At 42.5% G+C, this 14,126-nt stretch overlaps 1 non-coding gene across 1 annotated transcript; it reads right to left on the bottom strand.

Annotated features, from left to right (window-relative positions):
* Positions 1–1,990: 1,990 nt before the first annotated feature.
* Positions 1,991–2,097, bottom strand: LOC116580418. The gene has a single exon (XR_004281653.1). It is a non-coding gene; the product is annotated as a U6 spliceosomal RNA (small nuclear RNA).
* Between the last annotated feature and the right edge of the window lie 12,029 nt (positions 2,098–14,126).

Genomic DNA, 14,126 nt, shown 5'->3' with positions numbered 1-14,126 from the left:
CCATAGTTTGGCGACCGTGGCCATTGCTGCTATAAACATTGGGGTACAGATGGCCCTTCCTTTCACCACATCTGTATCTTCGGGGTAAATACCCAGGAGTGCAATGGCAGGGTCATAGGGAAGCTCTATTTTTAATTTCTTGAGGAATCTCCACACTGTTCTCCAAAGAGGCTGCACCAACTTGCATTCCCACCAACAGTGTAAGAGGGTTCCCCTTTCTCCACATCCTCTCCAACACATGTTGTTTCCTGTTTTGTTAATTTTGGCCATTCTAACTGGTGTAAGGTGATATCTCAATGTGGTTTTAATTTGAATCTCCCTGAGGGCTAATGATGATGAACATTTTTTCATGTGTCTGATAGCCATTTGTATGTCTCCACTGGAGAAGTGTCTGTTCATATCTTCTGCCCATTTTTTGATATGTTTGCCTGTTTCATGTGTGTTGAGTTTGAGGAGTTCATTATAGATCCTGGATATCAACCTTTTTTGTCTGTACTGTCATTTGCAAATATCTTCTCCCATTCCGTGGGTTGCCTCTTTGTTTTTTTGACTGTTTCCTTTGCTGTACAGAAGCTTTTGATTTTGATGACATGATTCTTTATATGGAAAACCCAAAAGACTCCACCCCCAAACTACTAGAACTCATACAGCAATTCAGCAACGTGGCAGGATACAAAGTCAATGTGCAGAAATCAGTGGCTTTCTTATACACTAACAATGAAAATACAGAAAGGGAAATTAGAGAATCGATTCCATTTACTATAGCACCAAGAACCATAAGATACCTGGGAATAAACCTAACCAAAGAGGTAAAGGATCTGTACTTGAGGAACTATAGAACACTCATGAAAGAAATTGAAGAAGACACAAATAGATGGAAGACCATTCCATGCTCTTGGATCGGAAGAATAAACATTGTTAAAATGTCTGTACTGCCTAGAGCAATCTATACTTTTAATGCCATTCTGATCAAAATTCCACCGGTATTCTTCAAAGAGCTGGAGCAAATAATCCTAAAATTTGTATGGAATCAGAAGAGACCCCGAATCGCTAAGGAAATGTTGAAAAACAAAAATAAAGCTGGGGGCATCACGTTACCTGATTTCAAGCTTTACTACAAAGCTGTGATCACCAAGACAGCATGGTACTGGCATAAAAACAGACACATAGACCAGTGGAACAGAGTAGAGAGCCCAGATATGGACCCTCAACTCTATGGTCAATTAATCTTCGACAAAACAGGAAAAAACATACAGTGGAAAAAAGACAGTCTCTTCAATAAATGGTGCTGGGAAAACTGGACAGCTATATGTAGAAGAATGAAACTCGACCATTCTCTTACACCGTACACAAAGATAAACTCAAAATGGATAAAAGACCTCAGCGTGAGACAGGAATCCATCAGAATCCTAGAGGAGAACATAGGCAGTAATCTCTTCGATATCAGCCACAGCAACTTCTTTCAAGATATGTCTCCAAAGGCAAAGGAAACAAAAGCGAAAATAAACTTTGGGGACTTCATCAAAATATCTGAGATTCTAATTTCATTTCCTCCAGGCATATACCCAGAAGTAGAATTACTAGATCAAATGGTAACTGTATATTTAATCTATTGAGAAACCTCCATGCAGTTTTCCATATGGCTATACCATATTACATTTCCACCAACAATGTGCAAATTTTCCTTCTCTCCACATCCTCCCCAGCACTTGTCCTTTTTGTGTCTGATGACAGACATTCTGAAGGTGTGAGGTGACCCCTCCCTATGGTTTTGATCTGCATTACCCTGATGATGAGTGATGTTGAGCACCTTTTCGTGTAGTTGTTGGACATTTGAGTATCTTCTTTAGAAAAATGTCTATTCAGGTCCTTGGCCCATTTTAAAATTGGATTCTCTTTCTCTTGCTACCAAATTGTATGAGAACTTTATATATTTTGGGGTTTAACCCCTTTCCAAGTATTCTTTCCCATTCTGTATGGTTTTATCTTTTTTAATATGGAATGCTTCATGAATTTGCATGTCATCCTTGCACAGGGGCCATGCTAATCTTCTCTGTATCATTCCAATTTTAGTATATGTGCTGCTGAAGTGAGCACCCCATTCTGTATGTTGCCTTTTCATTTTGTTAATGGTTTCCTTTGTTTGCAGAAGCTTTTTAGTTTGATGAATTCTCACTTGTTTTGCTTTTGTTGATTGTGCTTTCAGTGTTACATCCATGAAATTCTTGCCAAGGTACATGTCAAGAAGTTTTTCCCTATGTTTTCTTGTGTGTCTTTTAAATTCTATTTTATTTTCTCAGTGTTCCAAGATTCATTGTTTATGCACTACACTCAGTGCTCCATGCAATCCATGCCCTCATTAATATCTACCACCAGGTTTTCTTTGAGGAGTTTTATGAGACTATTATGAACAACCGCCTTATTTTCTAAATAATATTTAGGTTACTGAACATTCAGCTAGAGACCAAAGACAACCATCCTGGATTTTTATCCACTGATCGAGTACAGAGATGGTAATTCATTTCCTATTTGCCCTCCATTTTCTTAACTATAAAATGATTTATTCAGAACTCTTACAGTTTAAATTAAGTCAAAAACTTCCTGTGCTTGGAAACCCACAATCTTCTCCAAATGATACTTTCCCATAAATACGGATATCAAGTGAGATTTTAAGATACAAAAAAAGACCCACTCAAACACTGCAGACTTTCCCATCTTCCTTTGTGCTCTCTATTTTTCCCTAATGCTATTCTCATCTTAAAATCTCAGCAGAGATTTTTTTTTCCCCTTCAAAATTGTATCCTCACGCCTATGTACTCAATAAAAGTAAGGTGAAGATACTTGTCTTTCTGAGGTATTTCACTAACACAGTACCCTCTAGGTTCATCCATCTTGTCCAAATGGTCCGATCTCATCCTTTTTTATGGCTGAATAACATCCATTACATTCATTTTTATTTTTATATTTGTATTTATATATCTTTGTGTGTATGTTTTTCTATATGTGTATGTATGTTTTCATGTGTATTTTTGTGTGTATGTGTATATTTGTATTTATATACATATATATTTTTTTTCCACATCTTTATCCACTCATCTATCAGCAGACCTCGGGTTGCTTCCGTATCTTGGCCATTTTAAATAATGCTGCAATAAACATAGGAATGCATATGTCTTTTTGAATGGGAGTTTCTGTTTCCCCTGAATAAATATCCAGTAGTGGAATTACTGGATCATATGACATTTCTATTTGTAATTTTTTGAGGAAACGCTATACTGATTTTCACAGTAGCTGTACCAATTTACATTTGCACCCACAGTAAACAAGTGTTCCTTTTTCTCCACATCCTTGCCAACACTTGTTATTGGTCTTTTTGAGTCTAGCCATTCTGATGGGTGTAAGGTGATACCTCATTGCCAATTCAATATGCTTTTCCCTGATGATGAGAGATGCTGAACACCTTTTCATGGACCTGTTGGGCATTTGTATGTCATTTTTTGGGAAATGTCTTTTCAGATCCTTTGCCCATTTTGAAATCAGTTTATTTGGGGGTTTCGTTTTGTTTGTTTTGCTACTGAGTTGTGGAGGTCTTTTTTTTTTTTTTAATTTTATTTTTTCAGTGTTCCAAGATTCATTGTTTATGTACCACACCCAGTGCTCCATGCAATCCGTGCCCTCCTTAGTACCCACCACCAGGCTCACCAAACCCCCCAACTCCCTTCCCTCCATAACCCTCAGTTTGCTTCTGAGTCCACAGTCTTTCATGGTTCATCTCCCCCTCCAATTTCCCCCAATTCACTTCTCCTCTCCTTCTCCCAATGTACTCCATGTTATTCCTTATGCTCCACAAATAAGCAAAACCATACGATAATTGACTCTCTCTGCTTGACTTATTTCACTCAGCATAATCTCCTCCAGTCCTGTAGGTGTTGATACAAAAATTCTTTGTATCTATTTTGGATATTAACCCTTTATCAAATGCATGGTTTGCAAATATCATCTTCCATTCTGTAGGTTGCTTTTTCACGCTGTTGATAATTTTCTTGGCTGTGCAAAAGCTTTTTTAGCTCGGTGCACTCCCAGGGTCTATTTTTCCTTTTGTAGCCTGTGCTTTTGGTGTCATAACAAAGAAATCATTGCCAAGACCGGTGTCAGGGAGCTTTCATCCCCTGTTTTTTTTCCTAGTAGTTCTACAATTTCAGGTCTTACATTTAAGTCTTTTATCCATTTTGAGTTGATTCTTATAGGTGGTATGAGCTAAGAGTCCAATTTCATTTTTCCATTTTCCTATCACCATTTAGTGAGGAGGCAACCCTTTCTCTGCTGTGCATTCTTGGCATTCTTGTGGAAAATCAGTTGACCATAAGTGTGTGGCTTCATTTTCTGGGCTCTGTATTCTGTTCCATTCATCTTAGTGCTCTTTTAATGTCTGTATCATACTGTTGTAACTGTAGTAGATTTGTAATATGTTTTGATATGAAAGGTGATGACTCCAGCTTTGTTCTTTATTGATAGCTTGGGCTATTCTGGGTCTGTTATGGTTCAACACATATTTTAGGATTTTTTTTCTGCTTCTGTAAAGAATGCCATTGAGTGTTTTTGTGGTTGGTTTGTTTTTACAGTTTACATGGGATCTTTGATCACATTGGGTAGTATGGAAATTAATGATGTTCTTCCAATCAATGAACATAAAATGTCTTTCCATTTACCTTCATCAGTGTTTTGTAATTGTCAGTGTACAAATCATTCATTTCCTGGTTAGGTTTATTCCTAAGTATTCTTTTTTCTCACGAGGGTGAAAGGGGTTGTTGTGCTAATTTCCTTTTAGGAGAGTTCTCTTTTTTGGGAAGTTTCAGTTACTGATTCAATCTCTTTATTGGTGGCTTGACTCTTCAAACTTTCTATTTCTTTCTTGAGTCAGTCTTGGTAGGTTATGTTTTAGGAATTTATCCATTTCTCCTAGGTTATCCAATTTGTCGGCATTTAATCACAAAAGTCTCTTAGGATCCTTTCTATATCTGAGGTATCTGTTGCAATGTGTCCTTTTTCATTTCTTTTTTTCTTTTTTTTTATTTGAGAGAGCACAAGCAGGGAGAGCTGCAGAGGGAGAGTTAGAAGCAGGCTCCCCACTGAACAGGGAGCCTGACATGGGGCTCTGGGATCATGGCCTGAGCTAAAAAGACAGATGTTTAATCAACTGAGCCACCCAGGTGCTCTTTTCTTTTCATTTTCTTTTCTTTTTCATTTCTGATTTTGAGTCTTCTTTCATTTTCTTAGTTGAAGGATTTGCTATTTCATCTTTAAAAAAACCACAATTCTCAGTTTTTTAGTCTTTTTATATTATTTGCTCCTCTCTATCTTATTTTTGCTCTGATTTTAATTTTCCTTCCTTCTATTAATGTTGAGCTTGTTCTACTCTTTCTAGTTTCTTGAAATGTAAAGTTAATTTTATAATTCTCTTTTAATGTGTGCATTTATCACTATAAACTTCTTCATGCTTTTTTTTTGTTATATCCAATTAGCCACTATATAACACATCATTAGTTTTTGATGTAGTGTTCAATGGTTCATTAGTTACAGATAACACCCAGTGCTCATCACAAAATGTGCCCTCCTTAATACCCATCACCTTGTTACCCCCTCCCCTCTGAAACCCTCAATTTGTTTCCCAGGGTCCATAGTCTCTCATGGTTCATCTCCCTCTATGATTTCTCAGAGAGAAATCATTTGGTGTTCCCTCCCTTTCCCTATAGTCCTCCATGCTATTGCTTATGTTCTACATATGAATGAAAGAATATAATTGTCTTTCTCCACTGGACTTATTTCACCCAGCATAATCCACTCCAGTTCCATTCACATTGATGCAAATGGTGGGTATCCATCCTTCCTGATGGCTGAGTAATATTCCATTGAATATAAGGACCACACCTTCTTTATCCATTCATCTGTTGAAGGGCATCTCAGCTTCTTCCACAGTTTGGGTGTTGTGGACATTGCTGCTATTGGGGTGCATGTGCCCCTTCTTTTCACTACATCTGTATCTTTCTTTTAATATTTTAAGTAATCTCTCTACTCAACATGGGGCTCAAATTCACAACCCCAAGATCAAAGTTGCACACTCCACTGAGCCAACCAGGTGCTCTTCTTAGTGCTACTTTTCTTTTCTTTTTTATTTAATTTCTTTTCAGTGTAACAGGATTCATTGTTTATGCACCACACACAGTGCTCCATGCAATCCATGCCCTCCATAATACCCACCACCAGGCTACCCCAACCTCCCATCTCCTGCCCCTTCAAAACCCTCAGATTGTTTTTCAGAGTCCATAGTCTCTCATGGTTCAGCTCCCCCTCTGATTTCCCTCAACTCCCTTCTCCTCTCCATCTCCTCATGTCCTCCGTGTTATTTCTTAGTGCTATTTTTGCTGCATCCCATAAATTTTTTACTTATTTATGGAGCACAACAAAAAGCATGGAGGACATGGAGAGTTAGAGAGAAGGGGGTTGGGGTAAATTGGAAGGGGAGGTGAATCATGAGAGACTATGGACTCTGAAAAACAACCTGAGGGATTTGAAGTGGCGGGGGTGGGTGGGAGGTCGGGGTACCAGGTGGTGGGTATTATAGAGGGCACGGATTGCATGGAGCACTGGGTGTGGTGAAAAAATAATGATACTGTTATGCTGAAAATAAATAATTGAAAAAAAGAAAAGAAAAGAAAAGCTTTCCCAGAAATTGTCAAAAAAAATGTTATTTATTTTTTTAAATTTCTTTTCAGTGTTCCAGAATTCATTGTTTATGCACCACACCCAGTGCTCCATGCAATCTGTGCCCTCCTTAATACCTACCACCAAACTCAGCCAACCTCCCACCCCCTGCCCCTCCAAAACCCTCAGATTGTTTTTCAGAGTCCATAGTCTCTCATGGTTCACCTTCCCCTCCAATTACCCCCAACTCCCTTCTCCTCTCCATCTCCCAATGTCCCCCATGTTATTCCTTATGCTCCACAAATAAGTGAAACCATATGATAACTGACTCTCTCTGCTTGACTTATTTCACTCAGCATAATCTCCTCCAGTCCCATCCATGTTGATACAAAAGTTGGGTATTCATCCTTTCTGATGGAGACATCATACTCCATAGTGTATATGAACCACATCTTCCTTATCCATTCATCTGTTGAAGGGCATCTTGGTTCTTTCCACAGTCTGGCAATTGTGGCCATTGCTGCTATGAACATTGGGGTACAGATGGCCCTTTTTTTTTTAAGATTTTATTTATTTATTTGACAGAAATCACAAGTAGACAGAGAGAGGGGGGTAGGCAGCCTCACTGCTGACCAGAGAGCCCGATGAGGGGCTCCATCCCAGGACCCTGGGATCATGACCTGAGCTGAAGGCAGAGGTGTTAACCCACTGAGCCACCCAGGCACCCCCAGATGGCCCTGCTTTTCACTACATCTGTATCTTTGGGGTAAATACCCAATAGTGCAATTGCAGGGTCATAGGGAAGCTCAATTTTTAATTTAAGGAGTCTCCACACTGTTCTTCAAAGAGGCTGCACCAACTTGCATTCCCACCAACAGTGGAAGAGGGTTCCCCTTTCTCCACATCCTCTCCAACACATGTTGTTTCCTGTCTTGTTGATTTTGGCCATGCTAACTGGTGTAAGGTGGTATCTCAATGTGGTTTTAATTTGAATCTCCCTGATGGCTAGTGATGATGAACATTTTTTCATGTGTTTTTTAGCCATTTGTATGTCTTCTTTGGAGAAGTGTCTGTTTATGTCTTCTGACCATTTTTTGACGTGATTGTTTTGTGTGTGTTGAGTTTGAGGAGTTCTTCATAGATCTTGGATATCAGCCCTTTGTACTGTCATTTGCGAATATCTTCGCCCATTCCGTGGGTAGCCCCTTTGTTTTGTTGATTGTTTCCTTTGCTGTGCAGAAACTTTTGATCTTGATGAAGTCCCCAAAATTCATTTGCTTTTGTTTCCTTTGCCTTTGGAGACCTATCTTGAAAGAAGTTGCTATTGCCAATGTAGAAGAGGTTATTGCCTATGTTCTCTTCTAGGATTCTGATGATTTCCTGACTCATGTTGAGGTCTTTTATCTATTTTGAGTTTATCTTTGTGTATGGTGTCAGAGAATGGTCAAGTTTCATTCTTCTACACATAGCTGTCCAATTTTCCCAGCATAATTTACTAAAGAGACTGTCTTTTTTCCACTGTATATTTTTTCCTACTTTGTCAAAGATTACTTGAGCATAGAGTTGAGGGCCCATATCTGGGCTCTCTACTTTGTTCCTCGGTCTATATGTCTGGTTTTGTGCCAGTACCATGCTGTCTTGGTGATCACAGGTTTGTAATAAAGCTGGAAGTCAGGCAACATGATTCCCCCAGTTTTGTTTCTCTTTTTCAACATTTTTATGCTCATGGATCAGAAGAATAAACATTTTTAAAATATCTATACTGCCTAGAGCAATCTATACATTCAATGCCATCCTGATCAAAATTCCACCAGCATTCTTCAAAGAGCGGGAGGAAACAATCCTAAAATTTGTATGGAATCATAAGAGACCTTGAATTGTTAAAAATATTATTTACCTTTGATTTATAAAAATTTCCTTAAGCCCATGAGAAAAAAGGTGAAAACTCCAAATATTTTCAAAGGAGAGAATGACCTTCATGAATTTACACAATGGCAACTGGTAACTACAGTAATCAGATGAATCAGAATTAAGACACTATAGTATTCTCACAATTTTTTAAAAATTTCATTTATTTTCAGAGAGAGAGAACATGAGCAGCAGGGAATGGGAGGGAGAAGCAGACTCCCCGCTGAGCAGGGAGCTCAATGTGGGCTCCATCTTAGGACCCCGGCATCACAACCTGAGCAGGAGGCAGATGCTTGACGGAGCCCCCCGAGGGGCCCCGTCACACTCACTGCTGCTATGTCTTTCAGGTGCCGTTGCTTAAGCATCTGGTGCTGAAGACCAAGGACATGCATCCGTATCTGGATACAGGTGTTGTGTACATTAACGAAGGGCAGCATGTCACCCATGGAATGCTCTGGAAGGCAAGTAAGTGTCTCTCCTGTTACAAGCATCCTGCCGTCAGAGACAGGGCCCGTGTCATTTATTCTTCTGAGTTCAGCTCCGAAGTGAAGGGATGGGTCGAACAGGGGAAGGGGGGAGGTTTGAGCTATGCAGAGGACACGCAGTCTGAGCTCAGAGAGCAACTGGGTGGGAGTGGGGGCCAAGAGGGGGCGAGGACAGTACGTGAATCTGACAAACACTATGTCTGCGTCAGCGGAGACTGGGAAAGGAGCAGACGCAGAGAAAAATGGATTTTGGTTTTACAGAGTGACAGTGGGACTCACTCATGGAAAATTCTAAGGGTTTAAATTTTATATTTTAATTTAAGATCAACATAGAGTACATCATTCATTTCAGATGTAGAGTTCAATGAGTCATCAGCTGGGTGTGACACCCAGTGCCCATCACATCACCAGTGACCCCCTCCCCGCTCCCCTCCCCTTCCCCAGCCCTCAGTTTGCTTCCCGGAGGCCAGAGTCTCTCGTGATCGTCTCCCTCTCTGATTTCTTCCCACTCAGTTTCCCTCCCTCCCCCTGAGGTCCTCTGCTCTGTTCCTCATGTTCCACACGTGAGTGAAACCAGATGATCATTGACTCTGCCTGACAGACTTCTCACAGCATAATCCCCTCCAGTCCCATCCATGTCGCTGCAGAGGGTGGTGTCCGTCCTTCCTGCTGACTGACGTTCTGTCGTGTGTGTGGACCGCATCTGCTGTATCCATCCGTATGTTGAAGGGCATCCCAGCTCCTCCCATAGGCAAGCTGTTGCGGATGGGGCCACTGTGAACGGGAGAACAGTGTGCGGTTTCCTCAAGGTAATTGACAACAGAGCTGCCCTGCGGCCCAGGACTGCCCGATGAGGTATGAACCCCAGAGACATGAACATAGTGAAAAGAAGCTTTTGATCTTGACAAGGTGCCAAATTTTCACTTTTCCTTTTGTTTCAGATGGTCTAAATTTGAACTTAGGAAACCAAAGCTCATGAAGCATCTGGCCAGGAGACAGGAAGTTTGGGTTCTTCGACTTTCCGGTATCTCTCAGCCAAGAACTGTGTCACCCTGCAGGGGGTATGCAGGGAGAAGCGGACAGAGACCAGGTCTCAGAGAGCTGACAGGATCATAGTGGCCCATGTCACGTGAACAAACTGGGCACTTGTGGGACATCTTCACCATGTTAACCTAACACAGAGAATGTCCCCTTTACTTCACAACCACGAACACCTTGAGTGACTGAGATTGTCCAATGAACGGCAGGGGGGAGCCTCGTTGGGCCCGTACTGTCCCCAGCGTTGTCAGGTCCCCAGGGACAGAGTCTATGTCTTGGCAGAAAGTCCTAAGGGACCAGGATGGACCATATCTCACAACTGTAGAAATCTTCCCAAGTCCTAGTTCCCTCCAACGTCCAGGTGAGTTGATGCTGGTCGCTTTGAAGGAATCTGAAGATGTTGTGTCATTTAATGGGATGATGAATCTAGCAAGTGTCCCAAATGCACAACACACCTGCCCCCATCCTTGCTCCTGCCCCTGTGGCCACCATCACCGACTGAGCAGGACCTTCTGTCCGGGTAGCCCAGAGGGCAGCTTGGAATTTTACTATAGTGAAACAGCAGCCACTACCAACCCGCTAAACTTGCCTGAGGCTGGGATCCATTTTCCGTCCTTCCAAGTAGAGGCAATGGTGTTAGGAGAGGAGCGCTCGCCCTGGAACAGACCGATGCGAAGATTCCCGCCTTCTTCCCCACCCCTGCAGCTGAGCACCACACACTCTGGGTCTGGATGGGAGGACACGCGCGGCCCTGAGAAGCGCAGACAGAGATGAACTTCTGTGTCACTTGTTTATAAACGCCCTTTCTGTTTCAGGCCACTTGTGTCCTCTGGACCCCAAGCGAGCCCGTGACTTCCTCTCACCCCTTAGTGCCGCGCTCACCCACAGAGGCCAGCGCGGGGCTCCTGTCCACAGCAGCGAGGGGACCTGGAGCGTGTGTTTTCGCGTTTGTGCAGTTTTTAAAAAGAGAGAATCTGCAATCCACGACTGTTTGACATTTGCTGATACCGTGAAAGGAGCGCAGAGGGAAGGCGGAGGGAATTTCGTTCTCATTGAATTTTTATTCAAAGCATCGGTCCCGTGAAGGACACTTTATTTTTTTTATTATTTTTTTATTTTCAGCATAACAGTATTCCTTGTTTTTGCACCACACCCAGTGCTCCATGCATGAGGGACACTTTAAATGACCGAATGAACAAACATTCTTCTCTGTCTCTCGTTCTCGCGGCCCCACACGCTACCAGAGCTGCTCTGTGCCCGGCTCCGTGCTCTCTCGGTGAGAGAACAGCTTTTCACTCTGGACGTGCCAAGGTGGTGCTTCTCTTTAGCATTTTTCTGTGGACAAGTTGTCAGAGGCTGTTTGTTCTCTTGAGCTCTCTGGTTTCCTTTTATTTCGGAGAACTGGGTAGTCCCAGAGCTGGTCTGTTTTGACCATGTGGGAAGGAAAGGCTTTTTCTCATCTTTATAAATCAGGTTTCCGTATGGGTCTGGGCGCTGCATTCTTAGGACCCAAAGATTTCTGTGGAAGTTTTTAGCTTTCATCCGTGGCCGGTTTCTTCCCTGGGGAGTTCAGAATTCAAGGGCGCTCCTCTCTCGGACACGCTACCCCGGTCCAATGCTGCCCACGAACAGGGTTGACCTGAGTGTCTCTTCATTCTGCCAGGACTCGTTTCTGGACTCGGTGTCGATGCCTCCGCCATCAGTCACGCGGCCTCTGTTGCCAGTGAGGGTTGGGGCATTGCTTTCCCGGCTGTGGATTTCACCCTCAATAAAGGTAACTGGCCAATGTTTCTTACCTTTATTTTTTTATATTTTGGAATATTTTCAGACACAAATGTGTAAAGGAATACCCAGACAGAGCAAATATGAACATATTTCATAACATATCATCCTAGAAATTTAACATGGAATTATGGACACCATACTGTTACCTAACGACTACTTAATGCCACCAATTAACATTAGTGTTCTGTTCCTCATGTTTCTGGACCCAGGCCACAATCCCATATGGCACATAGTTATCCTGTCTCTTTCGCACTCTTTAATCTGAAACACGCCTTGTTTTTCAACATCTTTCCACTTTTAAAAGGTATGATGTAGTTATGCTATAGAATGTCCCCCCATCTGGTGTTATTCCCCAATGAAACCCATGATACACCCTTTGGGCGGGATGTGAGGATGTTCTCGGTGAACCTCAGAGGTGTCACGTAATGTCTGTTTTCCTCCTCGTGAGGGAGGGTCACTGTTCATTTGGTCACGGTGTTGCCTGTGATGTTTCTCCACAACTAAGATTTTCTGCTTTAAGATTAATGTGACTCATGGAGAGTCACTCTGAGAGCATCACTATCTTGTTGCTATTAGAATCTGTTGGTGTTTCTTCTCTGAAACCATTATGACTGGGATGTGTGCCTGATGGTTCTATATCCATTATTCTCCCTAAATTCACTTTGTCTCCCATCCGTCAGCATTAATTCTGTGTCTAGATTTGTCTCAGATTTGGTGTTCTCAGCAGCAGCGCATGAGGGAGCTCGTGATCCCCCGTGATCTCGCTACCCCAACGTGTTGTTTCACCGGCTCAGTGTTCATCAGTCTGAGAGTCAACACTGGTGTCCTTCAGCGGTGGAGGAGGGGCAGCAAAGTGTCCCCCAAGCGAGAAGACACTTGGAAACTGACAAATGCTGCAAGCTACTCGATGCCATTTACAGGGTAAAAATTTTGTTATTTATTTAAATTCAATTAGCCAAGGGATAGGACTTCGTTGGTTTTTGATCTACTGATCTGATGAGTCACTGAACATTATAACGCCCAGTGCTCATCAGCTCACATGCCCTGCTTAACGCACGTCTCCCAGTTAGCCCATCCCCCACTCACCTCCCCTTCTGCAGTCCTTGGGTTGTTTCCCGGAGTCCAGAGCCTCTGACTTCTTCCCATTTGGTTTTCCCTCCCTTCCCCTACTGTCCGCTACACTATTTCCTTATGTTCCACACATGAGTGACACCATATGATCATTTGTCTTTCTCTGATTGCCTTATTTCACTTAACATAATCCTCCCCAGTCCCTCCAATGTGGATGCAAATGGCTGAGTGATATTCCATTGTGCATACGGACCACATCTTCTGTATCCATTCGTCTATTGAAGGGCATCCCGACTCCTTCCAGTTCGGCTATCGTGGCCATTGCTGCTGTGAACACTGGGGTGCATCCCCTTCTTCTCACTGCATCTGTATCTTTGGGGTAAATACCCAGTCGTGCGACTGCTGGGTCGTAGGGAGGGCAGCTCTGTTTTGAACTTCTTGAGAAACCTCCACACTGTTCTCCAGGGTGGCTGCACCAGCCTGCGTTCCCACCAACAGTGTAGGAAGGGATCCCTCTACCCTGATCCTTTGAAGAGTTCTAATCAGGAAAGGAGGCTGTATTTTATCAAATGCTTTTTCTGCATCAGTTTAGAGGATCATACGGTTCTTGTCTTTTATTAATGTGCTCAATCATGTTGATTTCATGAGCGCTGAACCACCCTTGCAGCCCAGGGATAAAACCCACCTGGTCGTGGTGAATAATCCTCATGTACTGCTGGATCCTGCCGGCTAGCATCTGGGGTATTCTGGCATCCGTGTTCATCAGGAAAATTGGTCTGTGAGTCTCCGTCTCGATGGGGTCTTTGTCGAGGTTTGGGATCAAGGTGATGCTGGCCTCATGGAAGGAGTTTGGACGTTTTCCTTCCATATCTATTTTTCCAAACAGTTGCAGTAGAAAAAGTATTATTTCTCCTTAAAATGTTTGGTAGGATCCCCCTCGGACACCACCTGGCCCTGGGCTCTGGTTTGTTGGGGGATTTTTGAGTAGTTTAATTTCCTCACTGGCTATGGACTTGTTAGGATTGACCACTTCTTCCTGCTTCAGTCTTGGATGCATTTCTGGAAACTTATCAACCACCCTCTCTTCCAGATGCCTAGTTTGTGGGCATATAGCTGCTGGTGTCGGTCATGGTTTCT

This window comes from Mustela erminea, chromosome 19, assembly GCF_009829155.1.
Source record: "Mustela erminea isolate mMusErm1 chromosome 19, mMusErm1.Pri, whole genome shotgun sequence".
In the NCBI taxonomy this organism is placed as follows: Eukaryota; Metazoa; Chordata; class Mammalia; order Carnivora; family Mustelidae; genus Mustela; species Mustela erminea.
This window is presented reverse-complemented; position numbering and strand designations above follow the sequence as displayed.